This window comes from Narcine bancroftii, chromosome 2 (assembly GCF_036971445.1).
Source record: "Narcine bancroftii isolate sNarBan1 chromosome 2, sNarBan1.hap1, whole genome shotgun sequence".
Lineage (NCBI taxonomy): Eukaryota > Metazoa > Chordata > Chondrichthyes > Torpediniformes > Narcinidae > Narcine > Narcine bancroftii.
This window is the reverse complement of record NC_091470.1, coordinates 60,615,004-60,632,939: the sequence shown is the minus strand read 5'-3', so window position 1 is coordinate 60,632,939 and position 17,936 is coordinate 60,615,004. Positions and strand designations below refer to the sequence as shown.

At 42.4% G+C, this 17,936-nt stretch overlaps 1 protein-coding gene across 4 annotated transcripts in view; it reads left to right on the top strand.

Annotated features, from left to right (window-relative positions):
- The window catches only part of prorp (protein only RNase P catalytic subunit), a 106,161-nt gene that overhangs the window by 38,151 nt on the left and 50,074 nt on the right, over positions 1-17,936 (top strand). The window lies entirely within an intron of this gene.

The following is a 17,936-nucleotide window of genomic DNA, read 5'->3' as shown; positions in this document are numbered from 1 at the left end:
TATCCGTATAAGGTGTATTGTGTTATAGTTATTTGTTTCTATAGTGTGTAATAAGTATTTGTTTAAGAATCGTGTACCATAATAGTAATAAGTATCTGTATAAGGTGTTCGGCATTTAACTGTTTTTTCATGCACGCTGGTATTGTTGCTGTGTATATCACTGTATTACTCTCGATGTTTTAAGTACTTCTGAAAAAGGGGTAGCAGAGGTTACAGATTGTACTGTTTTACAGGGTAGAGAGGGCATAGAGGCAAGGTATTTAGAATACGGATCAGGGAAACACAGTGGGGATAGGCAGTCACACAGTGAGGCACCTGTGTACACAGACTAACCGCAAAACAAACAATGTACATTTCCAACAAAGGGGGAAACTAACAAGCTAACCGCAAAACAAACAATAGACACTTCACACAACCACGAGACACATAATCCCCCAGCTGGCTCTCTCTCTGATCATCCCTGAAGGGGAACACCTGTTTTCAGGGAGCTGCTGGTCATCTGGTGGTTATATAACGTGGAAAGGGTCGAAGTAGAGTGCAGGGTGTCAAAATCCTACCAGGAGAGAGAGCCAGGGAGTACGAGGTCTATAGGGATAAAAAATCGGAACAGAGATGGAAGGAGTAATAAGGGAGGTAGGGCAAGAGTTCGGGGAAGACAGAGGAGTTCCCCCATCTGTAGACAGACAGTGGGAAAATACAAGGAATCAATTACTGGGAGGATTACCGAAGGGAGAGGAGGTACAGGCTATGGAACGGTACGAACAGATTTGGAAAGAGCTGCAGAGTCAGGGGAAGGTACCACGAGGGTTTGAAAAAATCCGGCTGTTACTGTACTTAGGAGAAGCAGAGAGGGAAGCAGCCAAGGAGGTACAGGAACATGAGGCAAAGACACAAGGGTCTTTATGGAATAAAAGAAGGCTCAAACAACAGAAAGGAGTGAAGGAACAGAGAAGGGCAGATTTACACAATATGACATTGGCTTGCATGGCTGTGGAACTGAACCTTCTACATGATATTAAAAAAGGATCCCATATCACTAAGGAGAATACGGGGGAGGTTAAGCCGTCAGCCCCGCTATATCCAAAGTTACCAGAGATATGGCCACCACCTTATCCTATTTCCCAAATGCCCGTGATGCAGATAAATGAGGGAATAGTGGAGGTCACTGAATTAGCAGGTCACGAACTCCAGGAGGCGAAGGAGAGACTTAAAAGAGTTATGCAGGAAAGGGTGGAGGACATGAAGGAGTTAACAAAGGAAATACAGAATGATGTATGTAAAGTAAGGGAGACTAGTATGCGACTGGAAAAAACAAATGAGAGAGAGCAAGAACAGACACTTGAGAATGCCTTCTCGGTAGGAATGTCAGAGGATCACACCACCCCCACTCCTCACAATAGACAAAAGGAGTCAGAGGATGAGGAGATCTTGACCTTTTTGAGTCAGTGTAGGGAGAGTTGGACTGATAAGGCAGGAGTACACCCAGCCACAGATCCCTTGCAGACTACATTCTTTAGGGCTGCAGTAACGAGTGGACTGCCAGCTGTAGTTAGGGAGGCATTAGAGAATAACCCTGATATTCCTGGCTGCTCGAGTGAGCAATGGGAAAAACATTTGACCCATCACATGAAACGTTACAGGGCTAAGCAAAAGGAGGACAAACATACTATGGAGTCGGCACAAGTGCAACTCCTTAAGCTTCAATTGGCAGAGGCTAGGCAAAAGGCAAACGAGGTAAAAAAGATTTCCTCAAAGGGTGCGAACCAGATGATTCAGCAGCCACCGCAGCCACCACAAGGGAATGATACAAATTGGCACCCGGCCCCATATTGGGCACCGGGTCCCACCGATGGGGGCAGAATGGGAGGTCCAATGGGGGGATTCCGAGTAAGAGGGAGAGTTCGGAGTGCTCCACGAAGGCAGCCAGCCGTATGTTTTGGATGCGGTCAGCCAGGACACTTGAAGAGAGACTGTCCCCTAGTTTGGGAGCCTCGGGACCCGGGGGCAAGGGGCTATGGACCACCACAACAGGAGCCTTGGGTCCAGCCCCAGAGATCGTCAGTGCCACCCCCGGTACATCAGGCACCCTATGCGGCTCTAGCTCCGAGGAGACAATTCCCTTTGCTGACAGAGGAGGAGCAATATTGCCCACAGTGACGGAGCCCGAGTACCCACGAGCAGGCTAGGTTGGCAGACCCTTTCCTGCAGATGAAAGTCATGGACATGAAAGTATCGTTTTTAGTGGATACAGGAGCCAGGTTTTCAACACTCACTGGCGCTGAGTTTCAAGATAAAACATCATCCTCTAGCGTCCAGCTGATAGGGTTCTCGGGTACACCAGAAAATCTGCCGTTCTCTACACCACTAGTCACTTGTGTGGCAGGACAGACTTTTACACATCAATACATTTTGTCAGCCAGGTGCCCTACCAATCTCTTGGGCAGAGACCTGTTGGTCAAGTGCGGAGCATCGATCCTTTGTGGACCCAGCGGAGTAGAGATTACCTTTCCAAATGGATATTCTATGAACTGTTCAGTAACTACACTGCATTCCAGTTCTCAGATGTTGTTGGCGGCAGCTGGAGGATCCGCGTCTGAGGGACAATGGGCTGACATTTACTGGGGGCTGCTGCAACCTGAGGACCCACAGAAGGGAGGGCTGCTAAAGCTTTATAACCAATGGAAGCCGTGGATCCAGACGTTACACCCGTATACCCCTCCCTCGGACCCTCCCCATATGACCCTCTTTTACGATAGGGATGGGGATGAAATGTATCAGCATGCCTTTTATGAAGAGGTAGAGGGCAGGCAATGGGAAATTAATTCGGACTACATAGGGATAGGAAAGGAGGGAGTGGCCGCTGCGGTGGCACTGACATCTGAGCAGCTGGAATGGTATGAGATGGCAGGTGAGGCCATTCCTCATGTCACCCTTGCAATTGGCACTACTCATCAGGCAAAAGATTTGGGACCGATGTGTCGGAACTTGAAGTCCCTAAGGGACTGGTCTGACACCCAAATACCGACAGTGCAGTTCTCCTCATCTGGTCAGGCATACAGAATTTTGTCTCCGACACATGATCAAGTCCTCCTTGAGCATAGACAGATTGAACGCTTTCATGGTAGAGAGAAGATGGATCACCCCGACTCGGCCCCTATGCTAGATTCTCTCCCTGAGAACCTGTGGTCAGTGGGACCAGCAGATGTGGGTTTTTGTCAGCAGGTTGAGCCCATAACCTTCGAACTGTCAGATTTCACCCCTATTTGGCAGAGGCAGTATCCCCACAAACCTGACGCTGAGGAAGGTTTGGCAAGTACCATTGATGGCCTTATACATGCAGGGGTGTTGGAACATTCGGGTTCCAGTTGGAATACACCCATCTTACCTGTTCCTAAACAAGACACGGGCAAATATCGGATGGCCCATGACTTAAGGCGCATCAATGGTATTGTGCGAACACCCACAATTCCAGTACCAAACCCATATACTGCCATGACTACTTTAACCCCTAACCACAAGTGGTTCTCTTGCATAGATTTAGCGAATGCTTTCTTTTGCTTGCCGCTGGCAAAATCATTAAGAGATGTGTTTTCGTCCATGTATAGAGGTAGAAAGTTGCGGTATACTAGGCATCCGCAGGGCTTTATCTTATCTCCAGGGATTTTCAATCAGGTGGTGAAAGAACAGCTGGGGGGGCTAGCACTGCCAGGTGGGGTAGTTCTGATCCAGTATGTAGATGACATCCTATTAGCAGCACCTGATCATACTTCCTGTTTGGAGGCCACCTGTCTCCTGCTAGTGCAGCTGTTCAAGGCAGGCTTTAAAGTCTCTCGCTCAAAGCTGCAATGCTGCAAACAGGTGGTCACCTTTTTAGGGAGAATGGTCTCAGCGAAAGGCACAGGGATTTCCCCTACACATCGAACAGCGATACTACATCATCCAAAACCAAAGACAGTAAAAGAGATGCTTTCGTTTTTGGGTTTGTCAGGTTATAGTAGGCAGTTTATCCCATCGTATGGTGAGTTGACACATCCACTGCGAACTTTGGTGAATGAGCAGGGGATGAGGAATCTGGGAGCTACACTTGATTGGACTGCACAGGCTGAGATGAGTTTTATTCTATTGAAGCAAGCTCTTACAACAGCTACAGATTTGACGATTCCAAATTATAAACTACCTTTCTTTTTGGATGTTTCTGAAAAAGCACACACAATTGATGGTGTTCTTTTTCAGAAAAAAAGGGGGTGGAAGATGTGTGCTCATGTATGTGAGTATCACACTAGACCCAACGGAAGACAGACACCCACCATGTATGTACAAGACATGCAGCAGGAGTAGCAAAGATTCTACAAAAGGTGGCACACATAGTAATGGGACATGGCCTGACAGTATTAACAACACATAGTATTGTAGCATTTGTGAGCTCCACAGCATTTACAATGACTTCGTTAAGGCAGACGAGACTAGAAAAGATCCTGAATGCTCCAAATGTTACGTTTACCCATGAAGGCATTAACATGGCAGAAAATAGTGGAGAGGATGAACCAAACAATAAAAGGTAAGATCGGGAAAGTACAGGCACGGACCAAACTAAATTGGGTGGATGCGTTGCCTCTGGCATTAATGTCAATAAGGAGTTCGGTAAGTTCTGTGACAGGATTCACTCCATATGAACTACGAACGGGGCACCAGTTCCCGGGACCGGGAGCCGGAAGTCAGACTACGAAGAATGAGGTAAGTTCAATGGGATGCAAGCTGTATTATGATAAACTAACGGCTCTGGTGTCAGATTTTTCACAACAGGTCACAAGTCCCAACAGAGAAGGGGAAACACCGATACCTTCAGTCGCGGAGTGGATTCTGCTAAAGGTCATCAAGAGAAAGTGGTCGGAGCCCAGGTGGACAGGACCCTACCGAGGGGTGGAGAGGACGTCCCACGCGGTTCGACTACAGGGAAAAGGCGAGACGTGGTATCATTGGAATCAGTGTGCAGCCACGGACCCACCAGCACGGACACTGGAACAGATTCGTACGGCGGCGACTGAGAACCTGTGAGCAACTACGGACTAAGAACTTTCTGAACGGGTCCCTTTAAAGAACATATTGGACTCCGGGGACTGTTGATGGTAGAATCTATTGTTGTTTAAAAATCAATGACAATGGGCAAGCAGTAAAGGAGATTTCTTCAGGTATTCGCAAATTAGCTCACGTCCCGGTTCAGACCTGGCGACCCTTGGGCAGCGCATGGCTGGGAAATTTGTTCTCTGGAGACTGGGGATGGATACATACTATAGTGCTAGTTGCTGGATTTGTGGTTTTGGCGTTGATTCTGATCCCATGCATCCTTCCCTGCCTCCAGTGCCTCATTCAACGAGCGCTGTCACAGAGAGACATCCCCAGACCCCAAGGCATGTATTTGTCCCTACTGCCCTCTCAAGAGTGTAATGATTACAAGGGATCAGAAATGCCAACCCTAGCATGTAACCCGGATTTCTCTATCTAATAAGTTAACTGGTGGTTGGTCTCATTTTCATGAGACCAAAAGGGGGACTGTTGGAATCTAGGGGTTAAAACAGTATGAAATAAATGATTAATCAATAAGTTTATTTGGACTGCATGAGTCAGGGAAAGAGGAATGTGGCTAAGTGGCTGTCACAGCATGGAGCAAAGTTGGCTGAACAAAATTGGCTGCTCCCAAGATACAGGGAGAGGATATGCATAAAACGATTTAGGAGGAATGCTTAACTGAAGGAGGTGGGAAATAGCACAGGAGACACAGGCCAGATCAGAACAAAGAATGGCCCGCAAGAATCAAAGGGAATGGAAAACCAGTCTAGGAGGAAGATTAAGGCACGAGGAGGTGTTAAAGAGAACAGCAGAAATTGGCCAGACAGGGACCGAATGGCGATTAGAAATATCTGGGGATGAATTAATTTCAGATCTAAACAACAGGATAGTCTGGCCTGGAGGATTAACATGGGAATGCTACACCCCAGAAATCTGCAAAACAGGAGATGACTTGTGATAACCCTTATGCAAAAAGATCTAGCAGGGAAAACAACTTTTGTTCTGTGTGATAAGATTGACCTATATAAACTGTGCCAACTGGACAATAGGGGTCAGTCTCGGGGAGTAGCTCACTGGCAGGTGACCTATGAACTAACAGACTGACCCAGAGCTCTGTTAAGTTTTATTCTTGTGCTGTGCTGTGCTGTGTGGTGTAATAAACTGACTGTTGAACCGAATACCTTCTCCTATCACTTCATTCAACGAACGCGCTGGACTCAGCTCACACATAGACTAAATTAAGAGTAAATAAATTAAAGCCAGAGTCCAACATACACTAGACGATTCCTAAACAGATACTTAACCACTAAAGAAGCAAATAACTATAAAACAATACACCTTATACAGATACTGATTATACACTACTATGGTATACGATCCTTAATCAAATACTTATTACACACTATAAAAACAAATAACCATCACAATGCACCTTATACAGATATTTATACACTACTATGGTACACGATCCTTAATCAAATACTTATTACACACTATAGAAGCAAATAACCATCACCATACACCTTATTCTAATTGGCCAAGTGTCTAAAGCTATCTCTCGAGATCGCTACGAGGGGACTCCAACCCCGTTCTACTAGAAGGACTCCAACCCCCTTTCTACTAGGAGGACTCCAACCCCCTTTTTACTACAGGGGACTCCAACCCCGTTCTACTAGGAGGACTCCAACCCCCTTCTACTACAGGGGACTCCAACCCTGTTCTACTAGGAGGACTCCAACCCCCTTCTACTACAGGGGACTCCAACCCCGTTCTACTAGGGGGACTCCAACCACCTTTTGTTTTATTCTTTGGCTTTAACGAGGGCTTTTGCAGAGTAGTGACAACACACAATTTATCTTTGCCAATAGCAGAACTTCGTTAAAACAGGCGTCTGCTTACCTCCCTTTGTAGGATGGTCACTTGTTGTTATCACCACACCACAATCGACCGGTGTTTCGTATCTTTTTCTTCCGTCACTTCTCCATCTTCATCACGTCGGGGTCACCAAATTGTCGGACTCTGGCTTTACCTTACTCTTAATTTAGTCTATGTGTAGTCTGAGTCCAGCGTGTTCTTTGAATGAAGTGATAGGAGAAGGTATTCGGTTCAACAGTCAATTTATTACACAGCACAAGAATAAAACTTAACAGAGCTCTGGGTCACTCATTAGTTCATAGGTCACCTGCACAGTGAGCTACTCCCCAAGACTGACCCCTATTGTCTAGTTGGCTCAGTTTATATAGGTCAACCTTATCATACAGAACAAAAGTTGGCTTCCTTTGCTAGATTTCATTATCATACAGAACAAAAGTTGGCTTCCTTTGCTAGATTTCATTATCATACAGAACAAAAGTTGTCTTCCTTTGCTAGATCTTTTTGCATAAGGGTTATCACAAGTCATCTCCTGTTTTGCAGATATCTGGGGTGTACCACTCCCATCTTAATCCTCCAGGCCAGACTATCCTGTTGTGTTGATCAGAAATTAATTCATCCCCAGATATTTCTAATCACCATTCTGTTCTTGTCTGGCCAATTTCTGCTGTTCTCTTTAACACCTCCTCATGCCTTAATCTTCCTCCTAGACTGGTTTTCCATTCCCTTTGTTTCTTGCAGGCCATTCTTTGTTCTGGTCTGGCCTGTGTCTCCTGTGCTACTCACCACCTCCTTCAGTTTGAGCATTCCTCCTAAATCGTTTTATGCATTTCCTCTCCCTGTATTTGGGAGCAGACCATTTTGCTCAGCCAACTTTGCTCCATGCTGTGATTGCCACTTAATCACATTCCTCTTTTTCCCTGAACCAAGCAGTAAATATAAACTTATTAATTAATCATTTATTTCATACTGTTTTAACCCCTAGATTCCAACAATAGACAAAAGACTAGAAGTTGCAAAGTGCATCAAAGGGAAAAACATGCCTAGCAGGTTGGGCTAGGTGTGTCCCCCAATCTGATTGGTGGGGGAGGGGGTGGGAGAAGAGGGATTTAAAAATATGATGAACAAGCTGAGTCAATATCACATCTGTATGACAAATCTCTTGGTGCCTGCCACATTGACCACCGCCAGTGGGCTGATATCGCCTCAAACCGTGCATCTTGGCGCCTCACAGTTCGGCGGGCAGCAACCTCCTTTGAAGAAGACCACAGAGCCCACCTCACTGACAAAAGGCAAAGGAGGAAAAACCCAACACCCAACCCCAACCAACCAATTTTCCCCTGCAACCGCTGCAACTGTGTCTGCCTGTCCCGCATCAGACTTGTCAGCCACAAACGAGACTGCAGCTGACGTGGACATTTACCCCTTCCGTAAATCTTCGTCCGCGAAGCCAAGCCAAGAAATGACAAATACAGATAGAAACTAGGCCCAACACATGAGGAACAGCACCTTTTCTTTTGTCTGGGCTTGTTGCAACCTGCATGAGTTGATAACAAATTCTACAATTTCAGGTCATTTGATTTAATAAATCTTTATAAACGTTCCCAACCTGAAAGTGACCATTTCTCTCTATTGGTGCTGCGTGTCCCATGGAGTCCATTCAGTTTCTTTGTTTACACAATTAGATTTGTGTATTGGCAACTTGTGGCTTGACTTGGAACTTGTTCAGTTGGATAACAGGAAATGGTAGGTTGTCAGGTATAAAAGTGCTATTTTGTGGTCTCTCGTAAACTGCTCAATGGGAAATCTACTTGGCTCCGCCACTTGGAAAATAAAAGATGCAAGTATTTAACTTTATAGGGTGGGTGTGGATGCAAATGGCTCAAAGTGTGACATCAACTGGGATAAAGCTGTCTATTGTTTACCTTTTGCTTTACCATGTTAAATGTGCTCCATTGCCTTCAGTGTGTGTTATCCACATGTGTATTTCAGCAACTTTCCACATCTTTGACAATGTCTTAAACTGTAAAGGCAAAGGGAGCAGATGCATGGGAAAGCAGTTGTAGTTACCTCCAAATTTTCCTTCCATTGTTTCGTTGTTTATGGATAAAGATTCTGTCAATTACTATCAACAAAACAAAATACCATAATCACATGAGATGAATCCTCATTAAGTTTTTGGGGGGTGTGGACTAGCCAATAAATGACAGCCCTGAAGGATAATTAAAAAAAAAATTAAATTGCATAGCAAAATGAGCTGGGAGAATTGGTACACCCAGATTTGCCTCTGGCATATTAACATATCTATTTTTTGATTTTGGGATTTTATGATGATCATCAGGAATGAATCACAGCAAGGGCTGTCAACTTGCTCAACAACTTGTAAGTCATTCTCAAAATGTATTGCAAGTATGAGGTGCTGCAGAATCGATCTTTTAATGTTTTGATTCACAAATCAGCAAACCAGGGTGAAGAAAATATAAACCATGCTAAATTCTTTTGTGATGGTTTCATCAGGATAAATGATACAAAGGATGTAAGCATTGGATTTTGTTTAATAAATACCAGCAATTTTTTAAAAAGCTGTATGATCGAATGAGCAACCAATTCAAAAACTCCACATCCTACAGCAGTTGCTGCATAGCTTCAATGTTGGCATTCCATTCTTAGGATTGAAAATCTTTTAATGATCATTGTCAATTCCCTTTTTTTTCAGCAGTTGTTAATACTGCAAAACATAATTTCTGGGGAAAAGAGTAAGTTGACTATTTCTGTTATCAGTTAGCCTTGTATCATTTTCTTTGCAAACCCTTTAACTTGCAAAGCACCTTTTCGGTTACTATGTTGTAAGGCATTTTGGGGAAGTTTACTTTTTCCATGGTGTTAGTAACAAAAAAAAATTTTTGTGAAGAAAACTTGAAAATTATGTATGTAACAGAATTAATTATTGACTGTCTATCAGATTACATTCTTTGCATCACAGAAACAACTATAATTCTACTGCCAACAGATAAAATAGAAGCAGTTAAAAAATATTTTTTTTTAAATAACAAACACATCCGAGGTGGTAAGTCAAAGAGAGCAGTTGTAAGCAAAAAAAGGATATGAAGGAGAGAGCAGGGTTGAATATGCCTGCTGTTGAATATAAATGTCATATATTTATTTGTTCAAATAATATATGACATATACAACAATTAACCATAAACATGAATGTTATTTTTTATATATAAAAAAAGAGAAAAGATAAGAACCCCCCCCCTCAGCAAACTTTCCTAAGGAGAGCCATAAAGAAAGAAAAAATATTAAAGAAAAATTAAATATACATATTAAGATCTAATCAATGTAAATTGAAATGTAAATATTCTGAATATAATGATCACTTATTAATAAAAAAATTATAATGATCATGCGAAACAAATGTAATTTTTTCCATTATTAAACAATATTTCATCTCATTATGCCATCTATTAATATCAATCATATTTTTATCTTTCCACGTACTAGCAATACATTTTCGCTACGGATAAAGCTAAATATACAAAAGCAAGCTGAAACTTATCTAATCCCAAGCCTTTCAGAGGTTGCAAACTACCCAATAAAAATACTGTTGGATCTAAAACTATTTTAATATTATACAGATATTCTAAAAATGATTGAATTTTCTTGCAAAAAGATTGTATATGTATACATGACCAAATGGCATGAAAAAAGTTCCAACCGTATCACCACATCTAAAACACAAGTCTGATTCATGAAAACCATACTTTTTAATTTTTCAGTTGTTAAATGTAATTGATGTAAAAAATTATAGTTAATCATTGCATAACGAGCATTTATCAATCTAGTTACACTATCATAACAGATATCTAACCAATCATCTTCGGAAAAAATAAAACCAGTATCCGCTTCCCATTTACTTTTAGATCTATCCCAACCCTTTTTATCCATACCATCCTGTAATATTTGATACATAGATGAAATATAACCCTTCTCTGGTACCTTCATAAGAAAAGTCTCAAATTTAGTCATTTCAGGTAAAATCATATCTCTACCAAACATGTATCTTACCAAAGATCAAATTTGATAATATAGAAACAAAGAATTCTTATCAATACCAAAACCTTCCCTCATCTGATTAAAAGATAAAAATGTACTCTCTTTAAAACAATCTCCCAAATTTTTCACACCTTTAAATCTCCACTGCAATAAACTTCGATTAAGTATTGAAAAAGAAATCAGCTGATTATTATACAACGAAGTCAAAGCCGATAATTTACCCCTAGAGCCTGTCATTTTATTTTATTAATTTGAAGAGTTAAGAACAGCTAGTCACAGGCGGACATCAATTAATTGGAAATATGTTGCCCCCCGATTTTGAGGTGAGAATAAGTGATTTTTGTTTAAGGTTAGTTTGCAGTGTCTAATATTCACTCACACATACAATAGGTGTTGAAATCAGGACATTTTTGAACAGTTTTCTCTCTTCCCCTCAATTCTTTGGAATGCTGAAACCATGTGGAGATTCATTATTTGAGTTTATGATATACATGCAGTGATTGACACACAAGATACCCAGTAAAAATACCAGAAAATGTTAAGCCTATGCCTTCAAGCAAATGAGTATTTAATTGTGAATAAGAAGATATAAACTGAACTTGTCTATGATCATCTGTTAAGCTTGCATTTATTTTTAACGGAATGTGGATGTTATTGGAGATTAGCTCTACAATAATTATTGTTCATCTTAATTGAAAGTGGATTGCTTGACTTTTTTTCAGAGGGCAGTTAAGACTCAGCCTCATTGAAAGGCCAGATAGTATAAGAAGAAAGATAACTATTCTGAAGAGTATTTTAGGTACGAGGGAGGTAGGTTTTATAATGGACTAGCAGTTTTTATGTTTGAAATCGCTGATCATAGCCTTTAACTTGAATGAGTTGTAATATGATGATCAGTGTCTCAAGCTTGATGCATCAAGAGTCATTGGTTTGAGGAAAGGAAAGCCAGTATATAATATAATACAGTAGATGGATCTTCCATTGCTCTGAAATTGCTGGCCATTTGCTCCTGTGCAATGCTGTTTCATAGAAACATAGAAGATAGGAGCAGGAGTAGGTCATTCGACCCTTCGAGCCTGCTCCACTATTCAACGAGATCATGGCTGATCTTAAAGTTCAGTACCCCGTCCCCGCCTTCTCTCCGTAACCTTTAATACCCTTATACTGAAGAACTATATCTAATTCCCTCTTAAATATATTTAATGAACCTGCCTCTACTGCCCTCTGTGGCAATGAATTCCACAGATTCACCACCCTCTGGGTAAAGAAATTCCTCCTCATCTCGGTCCTAAATGGTTTGCCTATTATCCTCAAACCATGGCCCCGGGTTCTGGATTTTCCCATCATTGGAAACATCCCATCTGCATCCATTTTGTCCAGTCCTGCCAGAATTTTATAGGTCTCTATGAGATCCCCTCTCAATCTTCTAAACTCCAGCGAGTACAATCCCAATTTGCGCAATCTTTCCTCATAAGTCATTCCTGCCATTCCAGGTATCAGCCTGGTGAATCGCCTCTGCACTCCCTCCATTGCAAGAACATTCTTCCTTAGATAAGGTGACCAAAACTGCACACAATACTCCAGGTGGGGTCTCACCAAGGCCCTGTACAGCTGCAGTAAGGTATCCTTGTTCCTATACTCAAACCCTCTTGATATGAAGGCCAACATACCATTTGCCTTTTTAACCGCCTGCTGTACCTGCATGCTCGCCTTCAGAGACTGGTGTACAAGTACCCCTAGGTCTCTTTGCACTTCCCCATCTCTTAATCTATTGCCATTCAAATAGTAATCTGCCCTCCAGTTTGTATTACCAAAGTGGATAACCTCACATTTATCCACATTGTAGTACATTTGCCATGTATCTGCCCAGTCCCTCAATTTATCCAAATCACACTGGAGCTTCCTGACCCCCTCTTCCGTGCACACAACCCCTCCTAGCTTAGTGTCATCTGCAAATTTGGAGATATTACATCCAATCCCCTCATCCAGATCATTAATGTAAATTGTGAACAGCTGGGGTCCCAGTACAGATCCCTGTGGCACCCCACTGGTCACCACCTGCCACTCAGAAAACGAGCCATTTATCCCAACTCTCTGTCTTCTACCTGTCAGCCAGTTCTCAATCCACATCAATACTTTGTCCCCAATCCCATGAGCCTTGATTTTGGAAGCCAGTCGTTTATGCGGGACCTTATCGAAGGCCTTTTGGAAGTCCAGGTACACCACATCCACTGGCTCTCCCACATCTATTTTACCTGTCACCATCTCAAAGAATTCCAATAGATTTGTCAAGCACGATTTATTGTAAATCCATGTTGACTCCGTCCGATCCCTTCTCTGCTAGTCATATGCTCCGCTATTACATCCTTAATAATGGATTCCATCATTTTGCCCACTACTGATGTAAGACTCACTGGCTATAATTCTCTGCTTTTTCTCTACCCCCCCTTTTTAAATAGTGGGGTAACATTAGCTACCCTCCAATCCATGGGTACTGATCCTGAGTCTATCGAGTTCTGGAAAATAATTCTTAAAGCATCTGCTATCTGAATGGCCACTTCCTTAAGTACCCTAGGATGTAGATTATCAGGCCCTTAGGATTTATCTGCCTTCAATCCCATCAATTTCCTCAAGACCATGTCCTTAGAGATACTGATTTCTTTCAGTTCCTCCCTTGCATTAGTCTCTATGTTTCCCAACATCCTTGGGAGGTTATTTGTATCCTGCTGAGAGCCTAGCTCCCAACACATTCATTGTGCCCCAATCTGGGGCTGTTTCCACAAGCAATTCTCCTGGATTCACAGAATCTTTCTTTCTTACATTTGGTGAGCCTCTGCTCCAAAGATGTAAATGTAATTGGAGTCAATGAATGTGAAGTTCTTTGACATTTAGTAACACGAGAAAAGTTTATAAATATAAAATATCAACTTTCACATCTGTGACACTTCAAAGATGTTAACACGCTGAAAATCAATTTAAACAAATTAGAAATTAATTTCAAATTAAGTAAAAAAAAAAGTTATTACCTACCTTTCTTTCTACATTTGTTTTCTCAAACTCATTTGAAAGAAGACTGTTGCCCTTGTGTTTACATGAACTCATTGGGTTCAGTTCCTGGTCGAAGAGCTGGGAAGTCTATGAATATCTGCTTGGAGTTCCATGCAGTGCAAATAGAGTTGGGGGGGGAGGGGGGTATCCTGATATAAATGTTAGTATTGCAGGGAAAAATCACTTCTTTGCACCCAAAAAAGTTACAGTAGGAAAAATCCGTTTGCTTTGGGTATAAGGTCAGTCCAGATTTTCTGGATTCTCGAGCAGTACTTTTAAACCTCAAATTTAAGGAGGAATAAAAGATGAATTTTGAGAGTTTATTCATCAGCAAATGCAGCATGTTGCATTTATCAAAACGAGCAGTTTTAAATAAAAATAAAATCAGATTCAGAATTTGTTGTCATGAATAAGTCACAGTGCATCACAGTGCAAACCACCTTAAAACAATGTTTTTTAAAAAAGTGCACAAAAGTAAGACCGTGTCTTTGATGACAATGGGGGGGAAAGGCTGTCCTTGTGCCACTGTGCTCGCCTTTAGGCTCTTGTACCTTTATTTCCGATAGTAGTAGAGTGAACAGGACATAGCCTAGGTGGTGGGGGTCTGAGGATAGAGGCTGCCTTTTTTAAGACACTGACACTCCTTGATGGAGTGAAGTCTGGTGCCTGTGATGTCGCAGGCCGAGTTAACAACCCTCTGGAGTTTTTTCTTGTCCCGAGAATTGGTACCTCCATACCATGATGCAACCAGCCAGAATGCTCTTGATGGTACACCTGTAGAAGTTTTCGAGAGTCATCAGTGTCATGCCAAATATCCTCAAACACCTCGAAGTATAGCCACTGGAAAGCCTTCTTCGTGATCGCATCGAAATGGAGGCTCCAGGACAGATCCTTGGACATATTGATACCCAGAAATATGAAGTTCTTGACCCTCTCCACTACAGGAGCCTTTGATGAGGACTGGGCCATATTTCCCTGACTTCCTCCTGAAGTGCACAATCATCTCCTTGATTTTGCTAACGTTAACCACAGGTTGTTGGCGCGACACCACTCAAAGAGCTGAACTGTCTCCCTCCTGTACACTTCTTCATTGTTGTTTGTGATTCTGCCGACAACTGTGGTGTCATTGGCAAACTTCTAGATAGCATTGGAATTGTCTGACCACACAGCCATTCATGTGTGTATAATGAGCAGTGGGCTAAGCATGTATCCTTAAGGTGCTCCTATGTTGGTAATCAATGAGAAGACATTATTCCCAATTCATACTGACTAACTTTACAAAACTCTAAACATAAAATTATTTCACCATAAAATTATTTCACTCTGAAATTAAAAATTAACATTTTAAAAGAAAAATACAGCATACAAATTTCTTTGTGATAAATTACACATATTAAGTGTGGTCGCTTGTGGCTGCTGTACATCTGCTGCACACATAAACACAAAAGCCCGCAAAATTTAAAAAGTTTGAAAGTTTTCAAAAATTCTTGATTCTTGGATGGTCTGGATTTCTGGCATCTGGATTTTTGAACTTGTACTGTATAATGATTTTGAAGCTTCCTTTCATTGTCATGTAATAATACATTAAAATTGTAACACACATGATATATTTTAACTTTTGTCCGCCGTAAGGCAAACGAAGAGTCTTCATGAGCATTGCCAGGCACCCTATCAATAGGAGAAAGATTCCCTTCTGAGTCACTGAGTGTCCGTGGATTTACCTCCAGCACTCCTTGGCAACCTAAACTCTAGATCTAAACCTCTAACACAATCAGCGCTCGGGCCCCTTTGGGGGCCCCTCTTGCCATCAGCACCCTCTCAAATACTGGCTCCGGTACCTGGTTCCCATTAGCCAATCTCCAGCAGCCTGCATCCCTTGAGAATCTCCTGACAGCAAGTCACCTTTCAGCTGCTGAGCGCCGCACTGGTCTGCCATGGTCACTGTCCTGTAGGGTCATCTCCTTTTCAGTGGGGTGTGTTCTCCCCATTTATAGTGTCCTACAGCAGTCTGCTGCTCCACCAGAGTCTGCAACCCCTTGTGGCCACTGCCCAGCACAGGTTCTGTCTTCTTTGGCACAGTCCTCATGATTGCAGGATTTTACTTACAACACTTAGGCTCCTTTAACAGACCATTTAAAGTCTGTACGGAGCCACCAGTATTAGGACCGGGCGGCTGAACTCTTTAGAGCAGCGTTATATCTCCGTTCTCCTGCATCTGCACCACCAAAGCACTGCCATTTTATTTCTAAAGTTTTAAATACAAAAGGGTGTTCACTAGTTCTATTTGACATAATGCTGCATGTATACTACCCAACATGGTGAGGTTCTCCATCAGCCATCTCCCCACCATGACCACCAGGCCCCCCACATCTCCATCAGGCACACTGAACTCAAAACGGTCAACCAGTTTACCTACCTCGGCTGCACCATCTCATCTGATGCAAGGATCGACAAAGAGATAGACAACAGACTCGCCAAGGCAAATAGCGCCTTTGGAAGACTACACAAAAGAGTCTGGAAAAACAACCACCTGAAGAAACACACAAAGATCAGCGTGTACAGAGCTGTTGTCATACTCACACTCCTGTTCGGCTCCGAATCATGGGTCCTCTACCGGCGTCACCTACGACTCCTAGAACGCTTCCATCAGCGCTGTCTCCGCTCCATCCTCAACATTCATTGGAATGACTTCATCACCAACATTGAAGTAGTCGAGCTGGCAGAGTCCGCAAGCATCGAATCCATGGTGCTAAAAACCCAACTGCGCTGAATGGGTCACGTCTCCAGAATGGAGGACCATCGCCTTCCCAAGATCGTGTTCTATGGCGAGCTCTTCACTGGCCACCGAGACAGAGGTGCACCAAAGAAGAGGTACAAGGACTGCTTAAAGAAATCTCTTGGTGCCTGCCTCATTGACCACCGCCAGTGGGCTGATATCGCCTCCAACCGTGCATCTTGGCGCCTCACAGTTCGGCGGGCAGCAACCTCCTTTGAAGAAGACCGCAGAGCCCATCTCACTGACAAAAGACAAAGGATGAAAAACCCAACACCCAACCCCAACCAACCAATTTTCCCTTGGAACCGCTGCAACCTGTCCTGCATCGGACTTGTCAGTCACCAACGAGCCTGCAATAGATGTGGACATAGCCCTCCATAAATCTTCATCCGCGAAGCCAAGCCAAAGAAAAGAAAGATTACCCAACATGGTACTGAGCCCAGTGAAATCTGGTTCTTGAGAGTATTTTTATTTCAGCTGGTAATGACTGAGTCCTGCAATTGTTTTCGATGTCTTTGAGTATTAGCAAAAGGATGAAACTAAATTAGGGTTTTAATCTGGTTACTTTCTAATAGTGCTTGGTACAGCAAATGTATATGTTAAGCAACAGTAAATATAGGGTCTCAACAACAATGTGCATGAAAATCCATTCATACTCTGCAAAAGTAATGTTTCAATTATGTAATCAAAAAAGTTTGGTCATATGAACTGTGATGTAGTAAAAATTGGTATCTTCATAAAATGATAAAAGGAAAGTAAAATAATTGAATGGAAATTGTGAGGAAATAGAAATTTTAGCTGATTTATTTTCCTCCACCCCAAAACAAAGCCTATCTTAATTAAATTAACTTTCAGAAATGTTTATTTTTAATAAGCTTCATAAGATTTTAATAAACCAGGCCTAAACCATCTATGATACATAATTTCTGGGACTAATTATAACTTGGATGTGAAAATTTGTAAAATATATTTATCAGTTATTCCATTTGGAGAATGCTCCACTGCTTTTCCTCGTCTATCAGCTGGGGGTGGGGGGAGGGGGGGTAGTTAGGCACAGCTCATTTAAATGGGCCACAGAATGAAATTATATATATTTTTTTTCATGTATGGTATAAGA